General features: G+C 43.1%; 2 long non-coding RNA genes across 2 annotated transcripts in view; one reads left to right on the forward strand and one right to left on the reverse strand.

The window, feature by feature from the left end:
- The first annotated feature begins 15,887 nt into the window (after positions 1 to 15,887).
- LOC308570279 lies at positions 15,888 to 23,070 on the forward strand. The gene is made up of 3 exons (XR_014001071.1): positions 15,888 to 16,086; positions 18,601 to 18,717; positions 22,001 to 23,070. It is a non-coding gene; the product is annotated as an uncharacterized lncRNA (long non-coding RNA).
- LOC308570324 overlaps positions 16,562 to 25,509 on the reverse strand; it is a 37,141-nt gene continuing 28,193 nt past the window's right edge. The window contains exon 2 of the long non-coding RNA XR_014001125.1: positions 16,562 to 16,674. This is a non-coding gene — a long non-coding RNA (uncharacterized lncRNA). The remainder of the gene's footprint in view (positions 16,675 to 25,509) is intronic.

The following is a 25,509-nucleotide window of genomic DNA, read 5'->3' on the forward strand; positions in this document are numbered from 1 at the left end:
TGCATGTCCTTCATTCTGCCATTGCCTTCTGCAAATGGTTCTTTGCTCTCCTTTATCTTGAAGTTTCTTAGTGGCTAGCAATTCCAAATGAAAAAAGCACGGAGAAATGATGGCTGGCAGCCGTACAATCTGAAGTGCTTCCTCTGTTCCTTTAAAAGAGGTAGCTCTAGAATTTAAAGGTAGATGACAAAAATGGAAAGGAAAGTCTCCATTTTGTTTGCATTTAGAAAAGCCAGAGGCAAAATCAAAAACAACCAGCCCGCAACGGCTGTACATAAAATTCCCAGCTCCCCATTTCTCACGCTGTTTGATGAAGAGAATCGTTGAAGCTTGCTTCTTCGATTGTTCAGCACATTCGCATACGCAGCCTCACTGGGATTGTAACCGTGGTTCATTTTTGCAGCTAAGTTGTAAGCCTATAATAACAATAACAACAACAATAATAAAATGACTATCCAGCTGGCTGTCATAACCTGTCAAATCACTGGCTGGAGAATATGAGCTGACAATGTTCATTTAGCCAGGGAATAACTGCATTCCAAAGAGATATAAATGGATATGTAATCCGTTTAGACCAATTCAGTTATTATGATAGACATGGAAAGATGATCAAGAAAAGCTGTTCCCCTGTCTCCTAAATGTTCTTTTGGTGAAGGTCAAATTTCAGAACTGTGGTCAAGGTTGAGAGATCAAGCTACATTCACTTATGGGTCAGACGCTCATACAGCCTTCCCAAAGGCCAAAGGAAGAATAGCCTCCATGGGCTTTGCTAATGCTCAAGCAAACATGGTGTCCTTTGACCTACTGTGGCAAATATACATCAAGATACACAGTGAGGATGATATTCTTTAAACATGGTTGCTAATTTGTTGCATGCTAACAAAGAACAAGTGGGACGCGGGTGGCGCTGTGGGTAAAACCTCAGTGCCTAGGGCTTGCTGATCACATGGTCGGCGGTTCGAATCTCCGTGGCGGGGCGAGCTCCCGTCTTTCGGTCCCAGCTCCTGCCCACCTAGCAGTTTGAAAGCACCCTTAAGTGCAAGTAGATAAATAGTTACCGCTTTATAGCGGGAAGGTAAACGGCGTTTCCGTGTGCTGCGCTGGTGCCGGCTCGCCAGAGCAGCTTCGTCACGCTGGCCACGTGACCCGGAAGTGTCTCCGGACAGCGCTGGCCCCCGGCCTCTTAAGTGAGATGGGCGCACAACCCTAGAGTCGGACACGACTGGCCCGTACGGGCAGGGGTACCTTTACCTTAACAAATAACAGCATGCATATTCGGATCATCCTGGGTAAGAACATGATGGGCAAGGGCCATAGTGCATGTATATTGCATGCAAATGATTCCAGGTTAAATTCTTTGTATGCAAATGATTCCAGGTTCAGTTCTTTGTATCTCCAGGTAGGACTGAGAATGCTTTCTGACTGATACCCTGGAAAGCCACTGTCAGTCATTGCAGACAATCCAGAGCTAGTTGGATCAATGGTCTGACTCAGTAGAAGACAACTTCTTGTGTTCCTTCATTTCACCTTCCTGGATCATATCAAGGTCACCTTTTGCTTGTTTTGTTTTGTTTTGTTTATTTGTATTCTGGCTTTCCACCCAGTCATGTCCCAAGTAGCTTACAGTAATCAATCAGATCCCCCTGGAAGCTCACGAGCAGGACATGGAGTGGAATTCATAGAATCATAGAATTGTAGAGTTGGAAGATACCTCGAGGGTCATCTAGTCTAACCCCCTGCAGTGCAGGACTATATAGACAGCCCGTCAGGAGATCAAACTCATGACCTTTGCGTTATGAGCACCACGCTCCAACCAACTGAGCTAACTGTATTAATGAGAGCAGACCTGCTGAAATAATAGACCACAGCCATGTTCATTCATTTCAATGGGTCTCCTCTGAGTAAAACTTAGTTGAATACGGCCCAAGATAACCATTCCCTGTTGCTTTGTCCCCAGTGTCTGGTACTCAGAGATATTTTGCCTCTGAGCAAAAAAGGCCATTGGCTGTATTTTTGGTATGTGTTGCAGAAAAGGTGGTAAATGTCATTCATCAAATCTTAAGTGAATATTTCCCCATGGGCATGATGCAAAATGTCAGTTGTCCAGTAATCTAGAATAGCTGTGAAATGATCTATCAGGAGTATTTTAATTTCATTGTATTTTATTTTTAAAGGAGGAAAATAAGAAAGAAAACCAAGTTAGAAAAATAGCAGCTTTTAGATCAAATAAAAACTTTGGGAGTAGCAACAGAAGCAGACCAGGGATATGGCTGATTAGATTATTTGAGGAAGCAAATAAATTTCAAGGGAGTAAATAAGCTGGAAAGATTGTATAATTATTTAAGGCAGAAATATTTTGAAACTGTGGATGAATGCACCTAACAGGTTCACAAATGTGAATTCCCTTTTATTGGAAAAAGACAAGAAAAGCCTGAGATACCATAATTATCAGATTAGTTATTTTAAAAAAATCTCCAGTCAGTCACACAAATCATCACAAACAAATATGTGGTTCACAACCAAATATATTTATTGAAAAGATGGATTCTATTTGCAAAGTAGGGGAGTAGAATGAAAGCCAGGCTACTCCTTATTCTCCTGTGCTTTCCTCAGCAATGTTTCATCTTTCATGCTTACCATCTGTATGACACTTTCTAGAGTTCAACGCATTCCACATATACTGATTAAGGGATTGGGGCTGCAGAAGGACAGTATTATTCTTCCTAAACTGCAGGTACTGGAGGGGGCTGAGACTGGCACATTGTGAATTTTGGTTGGGAGTGAGGAATGTTGCCGTGTGATGTGCTGACTGTTCCAACAACTCCATTCCATTCCACCAGTTCCTGGTTTTCTGACCCCAATGCTCTGTTAACGTTCTATGTCCACTGAGCATGCTCAGTCCTTATTGTCCTGTTTGGGATTTTTCCTTTATCCGTTAGGGTTTTCTTTTCCTCTTTTCTTTCTGGCATTTGAACTCTTGAAATAATAATAATAATAATAATAATAATAATAATAATAATAATAATAATAATAATAATAATAATAATAATAATTTATTTATACCCCGCCCATCTGGCTGGGCTTCTCCAGCCACTCTGGGCAGCTTCCAACAAAATATTAAAATACCGTAATGCATCAAACATTAAAAGCTTCCCTAAACAGGGCTGCCTTCAGATGTCTTTTAAAAGTCTGGGAGTTGTTGTTCTCTTTGACATCTGGTGGGAGGGCATTCCACAGGGAGGGCACCACTACCGAGAAGGCTGTCTGCCCGGTTCCCTGTAACTTGGCTTCTCACAGTGAGAGAACCGCCAGAAGGCCCTTGGCGCTGGACCTCAGTGTCCAGGCAGAATGATGGGGGTGGAGATGCTCCTTCAGATATACTGGACACATCTACAGTTTGTGCATTTGTGGGATCAGGTGACCTGTTTACCCTGAGCAGGCAGCTCTTGCCACTGTTACACTACAAAACCAAAACAAAGGAACCAGCCAGCCACCACAGGCGAGACTGCTATGAGCCAGAACCCCTTTCTCAACAGACCTGTTGTGGTTGTTGCATTGCCAAAGTTCTCATGCTAGCACAACACACAATGACTTCTCTTTTAATGTGGTTAGTAATTAATCACTAATGATCCTGGAAGTTTATAAATTAAAATGATTATGCTTAAGGAACTTTTAATGGTTTAATAAAGCAGATATAATACTGTGCAGGGGAACGTGCATCGCAAGATGAATGGATGAAAACTGAGTACTTTAATAAACTCCGTGGAAGGAGAGAAAGAGAGAAGGAGGGAGGGGAAACCATTCTGATTTTCTTTGCAAGCTATGCAGTTTCGTGCCTGCTTTTTAATGAGCATCCCCTGGGTTCACAGATTAGGTTTCATAAAGGTAGGGAAGAGGGGAGGGGGCTGAGAAGGCAGGTGTGAGTCTACACTTTCATAGCACATACAGATTTACAATAATAAGACCTTGATCCCTGATGTACCATACATAGACAAAAGATACCTAGAGATTTTGAAATGCCCTTCATCCTTTAGTCAGTACAAAGTTATCTGTACACTGTACAAAAGTTTAAATGCCTACCAGATGGAATCTATATAGAGTTTGTGAATATTCACAACAGCTTAGAGTGTGCCAGCAATAATTAAATAGGGTTTATCTTATGAGATGTAGACCACATCGCAATTCATGGTTAAGTTTCACAACATTCAAGAACATGACTTTTCACAAAAGTGTGAAAACCTAAGTTTTGTTTGAGTTGACCAGGAGATGCCCATGTCATTGTGTGGGCATCTAGGAGACAGTTATATGTAACATATAACATCTGCCATGTATATGTAATATGTACCTGATTACATTTATATGGACTATGTAGCTGATTTTGCACTATGCTCCTGTGCTATCAGCCCTCTGTCGTTAAATAGAAGATTGCTAGCCAGAGGTTCTCAATAAGAATTAACAGATCTTCCTACTTTGCCTCTGGATTGTTTTAGGAGACCATCAAACAAATCGGCTTCAATCCACCAATCATAATCAGATTCTGGGGTACAGTCAGGACTCTTGGGTGCATAATTTTGGAGCCTGGAACTTCATCTGAACATACATGGTGAAGCCCATGGCCTTCAGTAGGTCTTTCTGTGCATAGTTGAAGGAGGTCTCTGTTCCAGTATATCCAAGTGTTTTGTAGTTGTAGTCCAACATTTGAAGGGCCACATATTCTCCATCCTGCAGTACAGGATCATAGAATCATAGAATCATAGAGTTGGAAGAGACCACAAGGGCCATCGAGTCCAACCCCCTGCCAAGCAGGAAACACCATCAGAGCACTCCTGACATATGATTGTCAAGCCTCTGCTTAAAGACCTCCAAAGTAGGAGACTCCACCACACTCGTTGGCAGCAAATTCCACTGTCGAACAGCTCTTACTGTCAGGAAGTTCTTCCTAATGTTTAGGTGGAATCTTCTTTCTTGTAGTTTGGATCCATTGCTCCGTGTCCGCTTCTCTGGAGCAGCAGAAAACAACCTTTCTCCCTCCTCTATGTGACATCCTTTTATATATTTGAACATGGCTATCATATCACCCCTTAACCTCCTCTTCTCCAGGCTAAACATGCCCAGCTCCCTTAGCCATTCCTCATAAGGCATCGTTTCCAGGCCTTTGACCATTTTGGTTGCCCTCCTCTGGACACGTTCCAGTTTGTCAGTGTCCTTCTTGAACTGTGGTGCCCAGAACTGGACACAGTACTCCAGGTGAGGTCTGACCAGAGCAGAATACAGTGGCACTATTACTTCCCTTGATCTAGATGCTATACTCCTATTGAAGCAGCCTAGAATTGCATTGGCTTTTTTAGCTGCCGCGTCACACTGTTGGCTCATGTCAAGTTTGTGGTCAACCAAGACTCCTAGATCCTTTTCACATGTACTGCTCTCAAGCCAGGTGTCACCCATCTTGTATTTGTGCCTCTCATTTTTTTTTTGCCCAAGTGCAATACTTTACATTTCTCCCTGTTAAAAGTCATCTTGTTTGTTTTTGCCCAGTTCTCTAATCTGTCAAGGTCGTTTTGAAGTGTGATCCTGTCCTCTGGGGTGTTAGCCACCCCTCCCAGTTTGGTGTCATCTGCAAATTTGATCAGGATGCCCTTGAGTCCATCATCCAAGTCGTTGATAAAGATGTTGAATAAGACCAGGCCCAAGACAGAACCCTGTGGCACCCCACTAGTCACTCTTCTCCAGGATGAAGAGGAACCATTGATGAGCACCCTTTGGGTTCGGTCAGTCAGCCAGTTACAAATCCACTGAGTGGTAGCATAGTCAAGACCGCATTTTACCAGCTTCTTTACAAGAATATCATGGGGCACCTTGTCAAATGCCTCAGTACCAGCATCAGCACCTCACATACCTAGAATCTGACAAAATTCAGCAAGGCCTGTTCCTGTTCCTGGAAACTGGTATGTTGCAACAAAGAATAGAGAGTCTGGACTAAGTTTTGATTGGAGGCAATTTGGTGGCATTTCCACTCCTAAATTAACAATGCCATGCCTGCGGAATCTGTAAATCTCTACAACAATACATCTAATAGTATGCCTGCTTTCTTTCTGTGTGTCACGATGTATGGCAAGCTGTTCACCTGTTTGTTCTGAGCAACAACAACAAAAAAGAAAAGAAGAAAAACAAAACCTGACAAAACAGACACAAGTTTGATTACACAGAAAATATCCCTGCACAATTAGTTTAGTTTTAAAAATATGGTTTTTCTCTCTTAATGGGCTCATGTTCTATAAATGATCTTGTTGCTATAGCAACTGCCTCAAAAGCCACACCATCGCTGTTAGAGCAGCAACAGCCTTGCACCTGTGTACCAGTATTTCTTTCTGTGGTTTATGGTTATGCATCTCCGCCATCCCTATGCATGGAAAAGACAAAAAGAACACAAACCACAAAAAGATAAAACACAATTTCAGCCCATTCCCCCCCCCCCAGTATCTTAATAGCAGCTTGTCTTTATTTTCTTCTCAGATTAAATATGTATAATTTAAGTTGTAAAGAATATGGCTAGCTTTTCCGTCACAACAAGCTTTCTTTAAATGAAGAAGAAAATAAAAGGATATTAGCATAAGAACAGCCCTGCAAGGCCTGAGAAGAGATCCATTTGTCAAAGTATCTCTCATTCTATGGGGTGGTGTGGGGGGCAGTGGGGCAGTGCCAGTACCAGGCTATTCTGCACCCTAGGCAAGGCTAACTACACAAACAAAAATTGCTAACTTCAATATTCAGAAACAGATGTCTTGTAGAAAAAAATGAAAAGCTCAAAACTGCTAAGTTTATTTTAAATGGCAAGACTAAGTAACACAACAATCTTTGCTAATCTTTCTCAAATACAAAAGAGAATGTTTTAGCACACATACCATTTTGAATAATCTCATGATTTGTGGTGTTAAAATTTAAGTCTCTTAAGTTTCCATTGCAGGCACATCAAGATCTTTCTTACTTTGCCTGCCTTTTCCTTTGCAAACTTTGCTATCGTTTCCTTCAGGCCAAGTGCTGATTAGGGCTGGGCGATATCTGGTTTTCAACATCACGATATATCACCAGCTAAATATCGCGATATCTCACTATATCACGATATACATCTGTGGCGGCGGAGGGCTTTGCTGGGCCTCCCCATGCGGGCAGACGGTCCCACCATACCTCCCTGTAGTGGCAATGGGTGTGCCATGCTTCTCCACAGCAGCACATGGCCTTGCCGGGCCTCCCTGTGGTGGCAGAGGAATCCACTATACCTACCCACAGTGGCAGAGGGTGTACCAAACTTCCCTGTTGCAGCAGAGAGCCTTGGCGAGGCTCCGTGCAGTGATGGAGGGCCTTAAAATGTAAGGAAAGAGTAGGTTTAATAAAAATATGAACTAAACTTCCATATATTATATTTAGTATATTTTAAACTAATTTATGAGTAGTTTAAGTGATTTACTAGTCAGGTTGCATCTGCTTCCCCACTCAGAGGTCTAAGTGGAATCTGTGCATGCATAAGCGCCACTGAGTTTAACTAAACTTGCTCCTATCTTCCTGGGAGTGAACCCCATTTAATTCAGAAGGGCTTGCTCGTGTGCAGACACACATTTGCTTTCACTGTTTACTGAAAAACACCCACCGCATCATTTCCACACGGTACCCAACCTCCCATTTCCGCATAAGGCAGCCAGCTAAATCTTATCCTCTCCATTCCCCACCCCAGAACAGAACCCAACCCAAAAAGCCCTCATCCCACCAATCTCTCCCTTTTTATCAAAGGGAGGGAGGGACGGCAAGCAAGCTAAAAGATAGTCCCCCTTAAATTAAAAAACAACAACCACACCCTTCTTTTTTAATATGGAGGGAAGCTATTTAGGGGGAACCAACAACATAAACACCACCGGAAAATGAAAATAAAAACTCTTCCCCCTCTTTTTTTTCACTGCTAAGGAAAGAAAGAAGTGCTTTCCGGTTCTTTGTTTTCTTTGCCTCTTTGATTGTCTAGCTGTGGGTGGTCCCTCCTGGATTGTTAGCAGGCTCTGCATAATTAGCTGAGCTCTAAGTGGAAAGATAGGGACACGGCTTTGCCAATAGGGCTTGCCGATCAGAAGGTCAGCGGTTCGAATCCCCGCGATGGCGTGAGCTCCCGTTGCTCAGTTCCTGCTCCTGCCAACCTAGCAGTTCAAAAGCACATCAAAGTACAAGTAGATAAATAGGTACCACTCCAGCGGGATGTAAACGTTGTTTCCGTGTGCTGCTGTGCTTCACCAGAAGCGGCTTAGTCATGCTGGACACATGACCTGGAAGCTGTCTGCAGACAAAAACGGGCTCCCTCGGCCAGTAAAGCGAGATGAGCGCCGCAACCCCAGAGTCATCCGCGACTGGACCTAATGGTCAGGGGTCCCTTTACCTAAGTGGAAAGATACCAGTAAAGCTGAAAGAGTTTGCTGGTTTGTGTGAGGGCTTACAGTCATTTCTTATTGGTTAGGAGGGAGGAGGGAAAGCTAAGAATGCTGCCTGCAAAGTATCTGCAAAGTATCCGTTTAGCTGAGCTAGCCCCTGGGAAGCTGTTAAGTCTCCACCTTTTGTTCACTGGTATATTGCCTTGTTGAAACACTTATCACGATGTCATTTCAATACTGTAGTCAACAATATGGCGATTTGTCACACAGCCCTAGGGCTGATGCTTGGGCATGTTCAGTTGATATAGCCGCCAAGCCAACCAGTCTCTTTTGCAACATTGTCAAGCGTATGCAAGCTTTGAGAAGTTTGAGCTTTGAGAAACTGTGTCCACCACATGCCACCAGCGCAACAGAAATATTGGGCACATTATCCAGGAGTTTTTGTTTATCCAGGGGTATGAAGAGAAGCACTCCTTGTGGCGGCATAGACTTTGGAAGTCTTCGAGCTATTGCTACAAGGCCTCTCCTCCTCCCAGAGGGGTGGTGTTCTGAGCGGGAGCTGATCCCGCGTCAGCAGGGGGGCATATTCGGCCCCCTGCGTCACTGTCCCGGCTGCCGTGCCCCGCCCATCAGGCCAGCCAATAGGGCTGGCTTGGGGGCGGGGTCGAGCCACATTCAAGCGGCCACAGCAGCCCCGTGTCCTCACTCTGCTGTCTAGTGCCTTTGCCTGCCTCATAGCAAATCGTCACAACTTTCCAGGTATTGGTGGTTAGGCATTGGAATATGTGTTGTGTGTTGGAGGGCAGGTTGTGGTCATCACCTACCCCTCCCCTTGTTGGGCATTCCGTTAAAGGAATCTGGCAGTCGTGGATCCTGTCCAATGCCCTGCTGGTGGCTAGGGCCATGGCACAACCCCAGGTGACAACAGGGGAAGCTTCCAGTTGTATTTGCATCAACAAGCTCCTCCCACTGGGTGTTAACCTTCAAATGACTCCCTGCTGCATAGGGTGGGGTCATATATAGTTTGTTTGATCCCATGCCTAAGCCAATACCTCTCACATGCTGCAACCAATAAAGTTGGGGCCTTATTTAGCCCATTAACCTAAAATACATGTATCTTATTTATCCCCAAGTGGGTAGCGGGTCCTCGACTCACAAGTTAACAGCACAGAACTCCAGCATCAATATCTTTGTTTCCATTGTGCATCAATGATTTTTCCAAATTTTTGCAGGACTTTATTCAGTAGATTTTTGGTTGATACTGTATATCAACCAAAGAAAGCCAAATATTGTTGTAGCTGTTGGTATTCAACAGACTGAATGGTCATGTCTAAGACAGCATATTAGAAATCTCCTCTGAATTTCTGTTTTGGATCTTGCAGTACCTCTTATTGGGCCTCATACTCAAACTTCTGTTTTGTTCTCCTTTTTCTAATTTGTTCTTTCTCAAAGTCTGGTAGTATTTCTAGCTCCTTTGCAATCTCAGTAGCAACTATCAAAACTTGTTGAAAACCCTTATCACATTTGCAGCCCACAAGCTATTTCTTTGTCATTTGCAATAGGGTTGTAGTTGAATCTAATATTAGTATTAGTATATTTTAATAGCACCTTTTATTCCAAAGAATTCAATATGGTGTGCATAGTTCTCCTCCTCCACAGTTCATCCTCACAACCCTTCCTTATTTTGAAGTAAGCTTGCTTGTAAGATTGACAAGGATGTTGTGCCGTGTAACAATGGAGACCACAAATCTGAACCTACAAATTGTATTAGCAAGGACCTTAGCTCCAATCTGGAAAGCATATCCAGATAAACCTTTTCAGCTGGTGTCATCAAAGATGTCTATTAAAGCATCATACTATCAAAATGACATCTCAGTGGTTTCAAAGCTTTGATCCAACCCTCCCATCTTGTTTTGTTCAAGGGCTTAACAGTCGTGCCTAAGTCTGATACATGGCTAGTTAGAATTTGCCAATGCTGAGTCGATGCAGGAAAATAATTATAGAGAGAAATTATCATGATAGATCTGTTGAGCCAAACTGAAAAACCTAGTTGCTTCCAGACAATACTTTACAGCATCATTGACTATCAAGTTTAAAGAGTGTACACTGAAATGCACAAAAAGCTATGTGGTTTACGTCCAGGATTCTCTTTGTGCAGTGGTACCTCGGGTTAAGAACTTAATTCGTTCCAGAGGTCCGTTCTTAACCTGAAACTGTTCTTAATCTGAAGCACCACTTTAGCTAATGGCGCCTCCCGCTGCTGTCGCGCCGCCAGAGCATGATTTCTGTTCTCATCCTGAAGCAAAGTTCTTAACCTGAGATACTATTTCTGGGTTAGCGGAGTCTGTAACCTGAAGCAAATGTAACCTGAAGCGTATGTAACCCGAGGTACCACTGTACTCTGTTTTCTTCGCCTTTCATGTTACTCCTATTATCATAACCTTGACCACATAGATTCTCAACTGGTAGTCCCATTTGCTCAAGCTGTCCAAAAAGAGTTTCTGTTGTAAAGGCATCTGTAGTCTCCTTTAGTGGAACAAATGTGAGGTCCGCAGGAGCAGACCTTGCATTATCTGATAGTTTGATTACATCAACGTTACGTACAACAATTCTCATTTGTATGCTTTCTTGTCTGAGCCGGCGGGGGGGGGGGGTTCTACTCTAGAAATGGGAAGGAAGTGTTTGGCTTATTGATTTATTGAAATCAAAGGGCATCTTCTTTATTACACAGGCATTTCATGGCTAACAGACAATGTTCCTGACAATCTCTGATTGAGAAAAAGTTTTAAACAGTTTTGAGAATTTTTGTTCTAGCATTGTTGCATCTGCCACCCAGGGCTCCTTCAGGAGAAAAGGCAGTATTTAAGTCAAATTGTCATCATCATTTTAACAACAATTAAAGGATCTGGAGTGGGACAGATTTCACAGATGACAATAAAGATTATAGTGCCAAATGATTCTTTTTTTAAAAAAAAACAACCACCCCACAAGTTGAATTAAAGGGAAACATTTTATTGAGCAATCTTCTCTTATGGTCACGGAAGCAACTGATCATTATGACTTTCATTCAGGTAGACATTGGCTTCCAAAATTTATTGTCCAGTCACTCTGAGGAGTTTTGAACAATGGCTGAGGGAGAGATTTTAAGGTATCAACCTTTGCTCAGGAATTTCACATGGCAGACAGAAGGAACCTGGCTGGGAGCATATCAGGACAGCACACTACATGACATTCTGAGATCATTAAGTTTTCATCTGAGCATTAAACATTAACTGATAAACCAGAAGGTAAATGGTAAAGAATGGAAGGAGAAATTGTTTTGCTTTTGATTAAAAGAGAACTCCCTAACAAGATGTTCTTCTTCTGAAATGTTTTAATTTAGAGGCTCTTGATAGCCACCACACTTATCAAATACCAATTGCTAATGAGATCGTAAGCCCTGAGTAGCTGGAGTGAATAACAATAATAATAATATAAAGGTTATTTAATCATCAAAGCAAGGAGGCATTCTTCCATTTAAGAGAAATTTGTTCTAATGCCCAGATAGAACTGAACTGCAATAATTGCTTGAATACAGCAAGTCCAGGCTCTGGTGGATAGAATTACAGACAAATATCCACTGTAATCCTGGACTAGAGAACCTGAGGCCCGGGGGCCAGAATGTGGCCCTCTCTATCTGGCCCCCAGAACTCTTCCCAAGCCAACCATCGCCCAAAGCCCCACACCTAGAGTGCTTTGGCTTGGCCGGAATATGCGCTCGATCTCCGACCATACCTCTTGCTTGTTCAGAGAGATAAAAGACAAGATGTGTGTAGAAATGAGCCTACAGCCTAAGGTAAGAGACTCATTCGTCAGTCTGCTCACTTTTGCCTCTGGCTTCACACCCCTCAGACCTGTGGTCCTCAGCAGTGAAGGCAGCCCTCAGGCTGAAAAGGGTTTCTTACCTTTGTTCTATCCCATTCTATTCTTGAGAGCCTTCTCAACTGTCTGGCGTGCCCCAAGCCCACTGTGGTGCTGTAGTGGTTAAGAGCGGTGGACACATAATCTGATGAACCGGGTTCGCTTCCCCGCTCCTCCACATGCAGCTGCTGGGTGACCTTGGGCTAGTCACACTTCTCTCAGCCACACTCACCTCACAGAGTGTTTGTTGTGGGGGAGGAAGGGAAAGGAGATTGTTAGCAGCTTTGAGACTATTTAAGGGGAGTGAAAGGTGGGCTATCAAATCCAAACTCCTCTTCTTTTTCTTCCACTGCACATGTTATGTGTGAAAAGGCAAACTCTGTTCAAAGGGGCTGTGAAGTTGTGCATTAGCCTTTCCTGGGATATTGTGGAGCTCCTTTTGCAGACACTCCAAGTGCCCCTATTTTCCAGGGACAGTCTCAGATTTACCGAAGCCATCCAGGGTTTCTCATTTGATCCCAAAATGTCCCACTTTTCATTAGGACATCCCTATCTTCATCAGAAAAACGATGGCGGGTATGGAGTTGCCCAACCCCTGAGCCAAGGACTACACAACCTTTAGAAGACATCTGAAGGCAGCTCTTTATATTGAAGTTTTTTAAATGTTTGGTTTTTTATATATGTTGGAAACCACCCAGAGTGGCTTGGGCAATTCAGTCAGATGTGTGGGGTATAAATAGTAAATTATCGTTATGGAATGAGACGTCTCTATTTTCATCAGAGTAATGTTGGAGGGTGTGAATCTGAAATTGGGACGGCTTCTGTAAATCAGGGACTGTCCATGGAAAATAGGGACACTTGGACGTGTCTACTCAGAAGTAAACCCCACTGAGTTCAATAAGACTTACTCTGCGGCATAGGGTTGTAGTTCTACAGTGGTGCCCCGCAAGACGGAAAACTCGCTAGACAAAAGAGTTTTCCGTTTTGGAGGTGCTTCGCAAAACGAATTTCCTATGGGCTTGCTTCGCAAGACGACAATGTCTTGCGAGTTCCTGCGGGTTTTTCCCTCCCCCCTTTTTCTAAGCCGCTAAGATGCTTATCAGCTGATCCGATAAGCCGCTAAAAGCCGCTAATAGCGCTAATAGCGTTAATCCGCTAATCCGTCAATGGGCTTGCTTCACAAGACGAAAAAACCGCTAGACGAAGAGAATCACAGAACGGATTATTTTCGTCTTGCGAGGCACCACTGTAGTTATGAACACACACACACTTCCCAAGAACATAGAGGAAGCCCTTCTAGATCAAACCAAAGGCTAATTTAGTCCAGCATCCTGTTCTCACATTGGCTGACCAGAGACCTGTTTGCCACACCAGTCTAGCCCCCACTACTGCTTCAGGGATACATTCAAGCTGCCCTGGAAGCCCTGCGCAGCTTTGCAAGGCACTGGAGCCTAGGGGAGGGAAGGGGCAACAATGCTACCACCTGGGAGTGGAGCTGTGGCCAGCTGGCAGCATTGGGCCATAGCACTGGTCATGCCCCCTAAAAAAAAAATTGCCCTGGGCCAAGTCCGCCATGCTACGCCACTGCTTGAGGATTGATCTCATGGAAGCAGACACTTTCTTCAGGTTTCACCACAACCACCGGGCCTTCACTCAATGCATGGAAAACAACAGAGAGGGCCTGGGGGCAGAGTGAGCAGATAGACTCCCTCTCTCGCTCAGTGAGATGTCAACTGTGCGGAGACAGAGTTCTTGAAGAAGGCTTCTTTGATTGGTAAAAGTCTCACGGGATCATCCACTGCTCCTTCATTGGAGTGGAAGGAGCATTATATCCCAGTGCCCTGATTCAATCCCTGGCATCTCCAGGGAGGACTGGGAGAGTTTCCCTGCCTGAAACCCTGGGAAGTTGTTGCCTGTCACTGCTGACAATACTGTGCTAGATGGACCATGTTCTCATGTTCTTGAATGAGACCATCAATCCAGGACTGCTGCAGTTGCTGTCAATGTTGCTATGTTTGTAGTAATCCCATTGTAATCCCATGTAAGGTCCTTTACCTTTCCCGCCCCGACCTGGCCACAGTGATCCATGCGATGGTCACTTCCAGGCTTGACTACTGTAATTCGCTCTACGCGGGGCTGCCCTTGAAGCTGTCCCAGAAACTCCAGCGGGTGCAGAATGCTGCAGCGAGGCTCCTCACGGGGTCCCTGCCATGGGAGCATATTCACTCAGTGCTTTTCCAGCTGCATCGGCTTCCGGTGGACTACAGGGTCAGATTTAAGGTGCTGGTTTTGACTTTTAAAGCCCTTCACGTCCTAGGACCCTTGTATCTACGGGATCGCCTCTCCTGGTATGCCCCACAGAGGACCTTAAGGTCCATATATAGCAACACCCTAGAGGTCCCGGGCCCTAAGGAAGTTAGATTAGCCTCAGCCAGAGCCAGGGCCTTCTCAACACTGGCTCTGGCCTGGTGGAACGCTCTGTCTCATGAGACCAGGGCCCTGCGGGATCTGATTTCTCCATGCAGGGCCTGTAAGACAGAGTTGTTCCACCTGGCCTTTGGCTCAGAATCAGTTTGATTCCCTCCCCCTTTTTCTTTTTCCTTTCTCCTCCTATGATGAGATTGCTCCCTAATTGTTTTAATGTTGTATTTTAATCTTTTAAATTGTATTTTAATCAACTTGTTTTTATTATTGGTTGTTAGCAGCCCTGAGCCCGGTCTTGGCTGGAGAGAGCGGGGTATAAATAAAATATTATTATTATTATTATTATTATTATTATTATTATTATTATTATTATTATTATTATCAGTGTCTCTGGTGTGGCCCAACAGAGCTGCTTAATAATAACCGCATTGTTGCTTGCTGGGTTTTAAAGAAAAAGAGAGACCAGAGAAGTACAGATCTTATTAGCTTTTTTATTATGCTCCTCAGATGGAGAGTGCATTAATATATTTAATAGCAGCGGTATATCATGCTACGCCCAGACAGCTCCTTCTAGTCCCTGTCATCCACCGGCTCCATCGTCAGCTGTACTGCATCCATGCATAGGGCACAGGACCTACTCTTGAAACTGCTTCCTAAGAGGAAGTTAGGCTTCAACAATTTCCTGCATTTTATAAATGGTGACTCGGTAGCTTGCCAAGCTTTTAGCAGGTTCTTCTTCCTCCTGGATATATTACAAGACTAATTCTGCTATGCCACAGAGCCATTGCAAATACCACAGTTCAAAAGGCATGGGCTGCATACACACAACATATTAATTTAGAACCGGTGGAGACTGAATACCGTATTTTTCGCTCTATAACACACACTCGACCATAACAATCACGTAGTTTTTAGAGGAGGAAAATCTGTAGGCATGCCACCCGTAGGCATTCCCTCCATAACATGCACAGACATTTCCCCTTACTTTTTAGGAGGAAAAAAGTGAGTGTTATGGTGCAAAAAATACGGTAATTATTTTTTGATGCAATCCACAAACATCCTAGATGTATTGTGTATTTCTGATGAACAGCTGAGTCAGACCAGAGTCTGGTGATGCAGTGCCTCAAAATTCCACCAAAGGGCTGGAACCTCTCTCTGATTGGCTACCAAGACAGTTAGTCACAGGTTGAGGTGGAGCCAGCACTTTGGGAGGGAGAATAAAAGGAGCAGTTTCTAAGGAAGTCTGAGGAGGACAGATGGTTTCGGGAAGGAGAGTTACGGAATTGGTTTTGTGTGTATAGCATCTACTCTGAGGAGAATATCTAAAGCTAGAGAAAGGAGTCTCTGAGCTTAGGTAGGAAGGACAATGCATAGTGTCCTGTGAGAGTATTGAAACAAGGGTTAATTGGAGGGCCGAGTTTGAGCAAGGAGAAGTAGAAGCTGTGAGGATACCATCTACTTGTGTCTCATTCCTGTCAGGAGAAGACTGTTCTTCTAGACAGAGAAGACCCCCAAACCAGTTAAGAGGGGTGTAGTGATCCCCTGGGTCTGTTACATGATTTGAAGTACCTCAGGAGTGTGATTGTTAAAAGGTTGGGCAAGTGACAGATAGTACCAAGGTATTAAGCTGTAACACTGAAATGATTAAGTTTAAGAAACTGAAGCAACAGAAACTGAAGTAACAGAATCAAGGCTCCTCACTTCACCTGGCAACAGCTATTCCATCAGCCTGTGGTAGAGGAGGGAAAGAAAAAGATAGATAGATAGATAGATAGATATAGATAGATAGATAGATAGATAGATAGATAGATAGATAGATAGATAGATAGATAGATTCTTTATTGTCATTACACTAGTGCAACATTGCACAAGTGCAACGAAATTGGATGCCATCCCTTAAAAACAGTAAAAACAAAACAACAACAACAACCAAACAAACCACCTTCCAACCACACCCACACCCACCCCCAAAAACTCCCAGATCTCACTATCGAGTTACAGCATTCAAAAAGGCCACAGCTCTTGGATAGAAACTGTTTTTCAGTCTATTTGTCCTTGACTTGATGTTTCTATACCTCCTGCCAGAAGGCAGTAGTGCAAACAGACTGTATCCCGGGTGAGATGGATCCTGCAGGATGTTGTTTGCTTTCCTAAGGCAACAGGAACCGTACAGTTCTTCCAAAGGTGGGAGAGGGTGACCAATAATCCTTTGGGCTGTGGTTATGACCTTCTGGAGCACCTTCCTCTCTCTAGCTGTACAACTGGAGAACCAAGCACAAATACAGTATGTGAGTATGCTCTCTATGGAGCCTCGGTAGAAGGACACCAGTAGTCTCTCACTCAGATTGTTCTTTTTTAAAAGTCTGAGGAAATAAATTCTCTGCTGGGCCTTCTTCACCAGAGCAGTGGTATTTGCGCTCCAAGTCATGCCCTGATCCATAGTCACTCCCAAAAACCTGAATTCCGCCACCCTCTCCACCCGTTCCCCGTTGATATACAAGGGCTGAATGTCCGCCTTTTTTTTCCTGTAATCCACCACCAATTCCTTGGTCTTAGCCGTATTAAGAGCCAGATTGTTCTCTCCACACCAGCTAAGAGATCAGCAGCTTTGGGCTTCTCTGCCTGTGGCATGAGTTACATGGAGATGTCATGGGGGAGATGGTCAGATCTTTTTTTTTTTAATTTCTTTTTATTAAGTTTCATATAGATAACCAAAAAAGGAAAACAAATCAACAATTACAAAAAAAGAGAAAAAATAAATTACAAATATCTAAACATAACGTAAAGATCTTATCCGTTTCCGTTACAGTTATTTGTCTTCACACTTATTTCTTTATAACTTTAGGAACTTAAGTCATTCTTCTACCCCCTACTGATCTCCATCCCTCCCGCTTTCAGGCTTCTTAATATACATAATTTATTTTTCCTGCAGCTAGTGATTGTTAATGATTTGCACATCGTAAGATTTATATCGAACCTGCTATAGTTTTCAGGTTTCTATAATTCCCTTCAATATATATCATAAATTTATTCCAATCATTAATAAACTTTGTATTTTTTTGGTTTCTGATTTTTTGTGTCATTTTTGCAAGTTCAACAAATTCAAATAATTTTGTTTGCCAGTCTCTAATTGATGGGGTATTTTGATTCTTCCAATTTTGGGCAATTAATAATCTGGCGGCGGTTGTGGCATACTGAAATAGTACCTTATCCTCTTTTTTGATTTCGTCCCCAATTATTCCTAGTAGGAATGCTTCTGGTCTTTTGGGAAATGTGTATTTGAATACATATTTTTAACTCTTTATAAATATGTTCCCAATATTTCTTCATTTCGTCGCATGTCCACCACATGTGGAAAAAATTACCCTCTTTAATTTTACACTTCCAGCAATTCTTATTTCCTGTTTTATACATTTTCCCTAGCTTTGCTTTCCTGTTTTATACATTTCCTGTTTTATACATTTTCCCTAGCTTTGTACCACCTATACATTATCTTTTCTAAATTTTCCCTGAGTGTTACACATGCCGTAAATTTCATTCCACTAGTCCATAATTTCAGCCATTTGTCATACTCTATATTATATCCCAGATCCATTGCCCATCTTGTCATTAGGGGGAGATGGTCAGATCTTGATAAGCTCCAGTAGTTGAATCTGAATGACCTTGAAATCAGGACCCTAAGAAACGTCTGAGCCCAGGAAAGGGGTCACTAGTCTCAGAGAGGGGGGAATCCCCATTGTGTTAGTGGAAGTCCCTTTGTGGGCTTCCTTCCAATGCAAACTGAACCAGATTTCTCCCGATCCCAACTTGTGTTGCTTAGTTCCTCCCCTTCTTGGCCCGTTCTCCCTTTGTATTTTGTGTTTTTCAGTTGTAAGCCTGGGGACAAGGACTGTCTTGTTTGAAACAATCTGTAAGCCACTCCATAAGAGGTTAATCTGTAAGCCACTTCCAAGTCCCACTACATTCACTGGGGATGTAGTTTCGGGTAAGATATAAGAATACCATAGTTATGGACTAGCTAAAGGAGGAGTCTTTACCTTATCTAGTGACAAGCTAAACAGGCCTCATTAAACACTGCATATATCTCTGTCACATTAGATGCCTTCAAGAACTAGAACCTTAATAATTTGAATGAGAATTTTAAAATAATGAATATATGGTAAGCATATATTATCAGGCTATAATTATAAGGCTATAATTGGAGCAGGAAATTTCAGTGACATAATGACATAAGAATGAATCTGAAGCAGCTATTATTTAAGGCATTTTTTTATTTTCTAAATGCCACTGGAGCTGAATCTTTCACAATGTCACTGAGGTGAATTTTTCAGGTATATTAACACAAGTGGAACAGACTGACCTAAATTAAACTTTTGGCAAACTTTGAAGCCATTAACGCTTGGTTGATGGAGCACGGCTTGGAGCATTAAGTTAGAAGCCATATGGTTCCATGTCCCATTTGTGGGGACAATAAAATCTTTAGGATTTCATTGATGAACAGTGTGTACACAGAATCAAAGCTCCAAAAAAGAAATGAGTTTGGATAAACAAAGCAATAAGAAATTATCTGGATATTGGTGACCTTGAACTCCTTTAACTTCATTTAGTTGAAACCGCTTTCTTTTTTCTTTTTTTCTTTTTTTATTGAATTTAATTGATAACAAAACATTCTTATATATGGTATTTCAAAAAATTACAAATAAAAGTCAGTTCATTCGTATACAATACAATTCACCATACTTGACTACATATGACTCCCTGACCCCCCCCCCAATGTATTTACCATTTCTATTTTCCAATTATACAAATAACTATTACTTTATTCTATTTATAATATCTCATAATTCCTTACAAGTTTTGTACCCTTTTGTTTTTTTATCATTCATATACTCAGAAATCATTCAAAAACTACCATAGACACCACACCACTATTGTAGTTCATTAAATATTTCTTAAACATGTCCCATTTTTGAATAAAATTTTGATTTATCGTGCCTCTCAGCCTATTTGTCATATGAGCCATTTCAGCAAACTCTAATAATTTATTCTGCCAATCTGTTTTTGTAGGAACCCTCTCCCCCTTACAGTTCATTGCAATCAGAATTCTTGCGGCCGCAGTTGCATACAAAAAAAAATTATTTTAGATTTTTTGGTATCTCTACAATTCCTTTTTTTAAATATAATTTTTATTAACAAACCAATCGAATCACATTAATTCCAAATTACAGAGCCAAATTTTTAAATTTTTGTTGGGGGTACCCATGCTTCGAGCTCAGAAAGGGATCCAAACATCTCTGTTGCTGCTGCTTTAATATTCACAGTTCTGTCCAAATAGTATTCACAGTTCTGTCCAATCTTCTCTTTATTGTTTTACTCATCTTCTTGTTGTTATCATATATTCCTTTCTTTGTGACCTCTGATAGTCTCCACAAGCGGGTTAAAAACAAACGTTGTTATAGTCCTGTGTAGATTTCCCATTCCTCCAAGAGCCATATTCAAACAGACAGACGCCATTTCAGCACTTCCGCACAAAACATGCCCATTAATCCTCGCAGGCTGGTCACTCTCTCCTCGATCTTCTTAGGGGGTTCTGCCAGGTCAAACTCACAGTCCAATATGATAACAAAACCATGGTCTCCTCCCCCTCGATCGTAAATCCTGCAACCAGGCCTGCTTCCTGGCGAGTCTCTTTTTATAACTGTGTCATTCCAAAGGCCTTTCATTCCTTTCCAGATATTCCACAAACCATGTCTTTGATTAGTAATTCATTTCCACACAGTTCTTAATCATCCCGCTTATAATCAGTAGTTGCAACGATTCTTCTTGGGGGGGGGATTGTTAGATAATAACATAAGATAAAAAAAGAAAAGTCCCCCCCTCATTCCGTCCTGTTCCAACATGCCAACCCTTTGATGTGTCTTCTTCTTGATATATTTTCTTGTTGAATCCAGCTCGTCGCTCGACTTCACAGAGGTCACTTTACATAGCAGTCTCAACTCCCATTCTTCACTCGAAACATGTGCATTTGCTGCTCTCTAATTGTTTATTTTGAGCTGCTGCAACCAGGCACGCTATCGGAGACAGCGTCCGGGAGAGCCGAGAACCCACACAAGGGCTGTGCGCCTAGTGCCCTCACCCCCTGCATCTTTCGAACTCGAAATCGGCACCGCAGGCGAAGGCAGTGTTTCCCCATTCCCTGGGGTAACAAGGGAGGCTGCATATTCCCATATCAGCCTCTTAATTTCCTCGTGTGAGCCGGAGAGATGGTATTGTCTGTCATCTTCCAATGCACCCCTAGCGGCCCCCCTCTGCCTACGATTCCAAGTAAAAAGGCCTCCGGGTTCTTTGGGAAATGTTACTTTTTTTAAAAAAAAATCAGTTCGTCATATATAACATTCCAAAACTCTTTGATTTTTTTACATGTCCATGTCCACCACATGTGGAGCATGTTGCCTTCAGATTCCCTGCACTGCCAATATTGGTTTGAAATATTTTTGTACATCTTAGATAGCTTTGATGGCGTGAAATACCATCTATACTGCATCTTCATTAGGTTTTCCTTGATGGCATAACAGGCAGTGAATATCATATTTACTTTCCAAAGGTTCTCCCACCCTCTCATCGGAATGCTGTGTCCAAAGTCCTAGGCCCACTTAACCATTATTGATTTTGCCTCCTCCTCCTTGACTTCCCAGTCAAGGAGGAGTCGGTAAATTTTGGAAAGTAGCTTGGTTTTGTTATTTAGCAAATCTCTTTCCAGTTTTGAGGGCTTTATGGCAAAGCTGGGGTTTTTTATCTTGTTTAAAGGTATCATTAAGTTGATGGTACTGTAGCCATCCTGCGAGATGTTCTTTGATATCCTCATAGTTCTTTAACTTTAGTTGATTCCCTTCCTCTTTCAACAGTGATTTATACATCAGCCAACCTCCTCTCATATTCTTTTTCTTAACCGCCTTTGCTTCCAAAGGTGATATCCACCATGGTGTTTTGGGTTCAATTAAATCTTTATATTTAACCCATGTCATGTATAACGCTTTTCTTACAATATGGTTAAGGAAGTCCTTATGTATCTTAGTCTTCCCATAATTGAGGTAGGCATGCCAACCAAATCAGTTGCCATGCCCCTCCAAGTCTAGCAAATCCGTATTCTGGAGTAAACACCACTCCCTAATCCATGTGAAACAGGCTGCTGCATAGTAAAGTATTAGATCTGGTAGTCGGAATCCCCCCCCCCCTCTTTAATGTCAATTAACTGTGTTCTATTCTAGGCCTTCATCCTTGCCAGATAAATTTGGATATATCCTTTTGCCAATTAGATTGGGATGGATCGGAAAAGGAAAAGCATTTTTGGCTGGGCATTCATTTTAATCATTGATATCCGCCCCCATAGGGGTAATTTCAAACTACTCAGATCTCCAGATGTCTGTTAATTTCAGACCAGGTCTTAATATAATTGTCTTGATATAGATAAATATTTTTTGCTGTTATCCAAATTCCAAGATATTTCACCTTTCAAGAGATTTTCTAATTTGTTTGTATTTCTAGTTCTTCTTTTTCTTGGGCTGCGAGGTTTTTGACCAAAACTTTTGTTTTGGTATTATTTAATTTGAAACCCATTACATTACCATAATTGTGAATTATTTTCAGTGTTTTTAACAGACTTTCTCTTGGATTTTCAGTTGTGATAGTTGAAGCCACTTCATTTGGTTCCAAGATGTCTGATATTCTTCTTGGGTGCTTTTGTTTGTTGATTTATTTGAGTTTTCTAGCTAATCTCAGCCATAGTGTCAAGGGTAACAACACTTCAATCATGTGGCTTATAAAAAGGTGCACACACCGCATTATACACGTGGCATGAGTTAGATGTAAATAGCAGATATCAGCTAATTCCAATGTAAATATGGTCCTCTCATGGAACTGTACTTTATTAGTAACGTATGTCACCTGTTCGAAAACATCATCATGTCATACTTGTGCCACACATGTAATGTTCTCTGCTGTACAAACTTTGTACAGTGGTACCTCAGGTTAAAAACTTAATTCGTTCCGGAGGTCTGTTCTTAACCTCAAACTGTTCTTAACCTGAAGCAGCACTTTAGCTAATGGGGCCTCCTGCTGCCACTGCGCCTCCAGAGCACAATTTCTGTTCTCATCCTGAAGCAAAGTTCTTAACCTGAGGTACTATTTCTGGGTTAGCAGAGTCTGTAACCTGAAGCGTCTGTAACCCGTGGTACCACTGTAGATGATACATCAGTGGTTTTCAACCAGTGTGTCATGAAGAGGAAGAAGAAGAAGAAGAAGAAGAAGAGGAGGAGGAGGAGGAGGAGGAGGAGGAGGAGGAGGAGGAGGAGGAAGAAGAAGAAGAAGAAGAAGAAGAAGAAGAAGAAGAAGAAGAAGAAGAAGAAGAAAAGAGTTTGGATTTGATATCCCGCTTTATCACTACCCAAAGGAGTCTCAAAGCAGCTAACATTCTCCTTTCCCTTCCTCCCCCACAACAAACACTCTGTGAGGTGAGTGGGGCTGAGAGCCTTCAGAGAAGTGTGACTGGCCCAAGGTCACCCAGCAGCTGCATGTGGAGGAGCGGGGACGCGAACCCGGTTCACCAGTTTACGAGTCCACTGCTCTTAACCACTACACTACACTGTCAGGGGTGCTCTTAACCACTAAACCACACTGGTCAGGGGTGCCATGGGCAACACTGGCCTCTGTCCCTCTTTCCTTCACTCCCTCCTCTAATGCCTACTCATGTCTCTGGCTCCCAAAGGCTTGCACAGCTGTTTGTTGCAGCAACCCTGGCTACAAGCTCCCCAGGAGAATGGTGCCTCTGGGGCTGGCCCGGGGGTGCTTCCCAGGCCCCTGTGGGGCAGTGTGAGGAGGCAGCTCTCTTTGGGGTAGGGGTGGCAGCTCAAAGACCAGGGGTAGCAGCTACGGCTGCGCAGAGCACTCCCAAGGAGAGGGGAGAAGAGAGGAGGCTGAGAGAATCATCCACAAGGAAGGGGTGAGGGGCTACCAGCTCTGAAGGTAAGGGGTGATATAACTGGGCTTCTGAGCCCCACAGGGGTGCCACAGAGAGGATGGCTGGGAGAAGGACAAGGGAGCCATGGAACCAAAAAGGTTGAAAACCTCTGGGATGCATGATTCTAGTGTTGCTACTCATCCTGAGACCTTTGGACTAAGGAGGCTAGAACTGTACATGTGACACATATATACAGATGACACACAATCTGATAACATGACTGTAAAAGGCCACTGGAATTAGCCCAAATCATCTCTCTGTGAAGCACTTAATGTCTCCGGGTGAAGGTTTTCAGGAAATCAGAAGCATCAAATGACCTTTCAATGTTATTTAACATGGGATATGGGGAGTGGTCAAATCATACAATAATATGTTTACGTGAAAATGATTTATCTCCTGGAAAGAAACATGGGTGGGAGCAGGGGCACAGGAAGGGGGGTGCAGGGGGTGCAGTCTACCACAGATGTCATCCCTGAGGGGTGGCAAAATGGCACACTGTGGGGGGCGGCACTGACCGTAGGGCCTGGCCTGCAGTGCGCCAGAGCCACATGTCTCTCCTGGGAGTGACGCGGTGGCTCGGGCCCTGTGCTGCCCAAAATGGAAGCATGGGGTTTGTGCCTGCCAGGCGGACTCTGTTGGCAACTCGCTGTGCTGCCCCCCTGGGCAGATTGCCATGTCGCCCCCGTGCGCAGATCGCCAGGGTACCTCCATGCACGGATAGTCAGTGCTCCCCCGTGCGCGAATCACCATTCTGCCCCCGTGGCCGGATCAATGTGCCACCCCCACAGGCAACTCTCCGTGCCTCCCCCTTGGGCGGCTCGCCCCGCCCCCGCCACTCCGGGTGCTGCAGCAGCTAGCTACGCCCCTGGGTGGGAGAAAACTTGTTTAAGATTCCGAGAAATAGTCATTCTTTCAAGTTCACAGCAGCCTTTTCAAGTATAAAGTTCACAAAGACCACATCACACAATTCAGGACTGTCAGTCAATCAAAGCCGTTTTATAACCCACCTTTAGAAAGCGACAATTTTCTAAATTCTGTGAAAAGATCGTTCTTTTTCTCTCAAAATTTAGAAAATTATCCCCTTTTAAAGCTTCCCCTTTCCATTCAGCAGCTTCTAATTATATTACTAGGAAACCAAGCTGAATGGGAACTATAAAAAGAGATGAAAAGGAACTCTTAGATGTTCTGTAATGTCTCATTATAATGCGGTACTGGAGAGAGGGGGGAACACCCCATTTTTCCATTGGCTAGAGCTCTTCACACCCATAGATGACATCTAGTGTAAAAATACCACAGCCTTATCATACAACAATGGATTGCATGGTGGCATGAAGGCTCTTGCCTCACCTTCAAGCCTGAGAGTGTCTCCTGCATCCCAGGAGGGGAAGGCAGAAGGGAGGGCAGCATGGTGCCAATGTAGTAGCAGGAGCACCAAATCTGCTTGGCTTGTGCATTTGCACTGCAATCCCCCCCACACACCTGTAAGTAGCAGTGATTCACCTGCCAGGAGGTCAGGTAAGCACCTCCACCCCCATCTCCTAGCATCTCCTACAAGTTCCATACTATGCTTGAAAACGCAGAACACAGTCAGCAAGAGCCCATTGAAATGAGTGGGAACCATGCAAGATCATTACTGTAAACTTATGTAGCATGCTTTATCAATGTGCAGGACAGGAGCATTATGCATCTATCAGTAAAAACAGTACATACACTGAAGGAATGATTGTAATAACACATAGAATCCCATCCAGATGACTGTTT

The sequence above is a fragment of the Podarcis bocagei genome, assembly GCF_964188305.1.
Source record: "Podarcis bocagei genome assembly, chromosome: 12".
NCBI lineage: Eukaryota > Metazoa > Chordata > Lepidosauria > Squamata > Lacertidae > Podarcis > Podarcis bocagei.